The sequence below is a fragment of the Dipodomys ordii genome, unplaced genomic scaffold (genome assembly GCF_000151885.1).
Source record: "Dipodomys ordii isolate 6190 unplaced genomic scaffold, Dord_2.0 Scaffold4, whole genome shotgun sequence".
Classification (NCBI taxonomy): Eukaryota; Metazoa; Chordata; class Mammalia; order Rodentia; family Heteromyidae; genus Dipodomys; species Dipodomys ordii.
This window is the reverse complement of record NW_012267220.1, coordinates 35,347,745-35,349,092: the sequence shown is the minus strand read 5'-3', so window position 1 is coordinate 35,349,092 and position 1,348 is coordinate 35,347,745.

The window sequence follows — 1,348 nt, the reverse complement described above, 5'->3', positions numbered from 1 at the left end:
TTTGAACAAACTGACTTAAGAAACCAATCAAGCCACAGGACCTCAAGCAGACCAGAGACTCCAACAAGAGGGTGGTCACAGACACAAGGGAGATAAAGGATTCTTCCCACCCCTCCCAAAAAAATCAAAAAAAATCAAAGATCTTTTTTTTTCTGTTTCTTCTTTTTTTGATACCTTATATATATAAAAAATTATTCTTTTCTAAAAATTTTATTAATCTGTAATTTTTGCCTTTTTTGAAAAAAAATTGTTTTCCAGTAACTTTTTTTTCCCTCTTACAATTTTTATTTTAGGAATACGTGAATGTGCGTTTTCTTTCTTTTCTTGTCTTCTTTCTCTTTTTCTTTCTTTTTTAATTATCTTTTTGTTTTTTGTTTAGCTCTACTGAACTTCTGATCTTTTTTTCTCCCTTTCTGATCCTTTTCACCTTTCCCTCTCTTTTGTTCTTCCTTATGTGACTTAACTCTTGTCCTTCACATCCTCAGATAAACCCGTAATTAACTAGTAGACCCTATCCCCCATTGTGCACACACTTAATCCACAAATTAATTACTCAATTCAAAACCTCTGAGACTTAAATTTCTTAATAGCAGTACTACCTCTTTATACCTATATAATATTTTAAGCATTTTTTTAAGTTTTTCACATCTCCTCTATGTCCCTACCCTTCTCTCAATATATTCACATTCCTCTCTAAATAGATTGTCTCTTAATCTCCATAATAACTTTAATTTTTATGCTTCTATTTTTTTCTGGTCTCTTTTCATTTCCCTTTCCCTTTCTTCTTTTTCTCTCTCTCTACTTGCATCCTACCCAATCTATTTCCTGCATTGAGATTAGGACATAGTTAACTCTCCCTGTGCCTCCCCACACCAAGCTATTCCTATTTTTTACCCACATCTCTCCCTAACCCTAATAATTTCTGGTTTTCCAAATTCTTCTATGTGGTTCGAAGCCCATTAACATATAGTTGTTTGATGTTGAATAGATGTATCTGCTGAACTAGATTGTACCTGTAGACTATTAACTGTACAAATGCAAACTTTGGTTGATGGTTGCCTTAAGATAGTGTTCTAGCACAAAACTGGTGCTATTTTCATCTCAAATGGGCAGAGTAAGCCGGAAAAACACAAGAAAAATGGCAAATCCGGATATCTCAATTCCCAATCTTGACAATCAGGGGTCAGAACAGATAATGAATAATCCAGAAGGGAGTTCCCAAATAACTTTACAAACACTGCTGGCAAACATGATAAATGAGAAGTTTGACAACTTCCAAAGGGCTCTGTATGAGCGTGATAGGGAGAGAGAGGAGGCATCCCAGAAGTTTATACAGGAATATCATAAG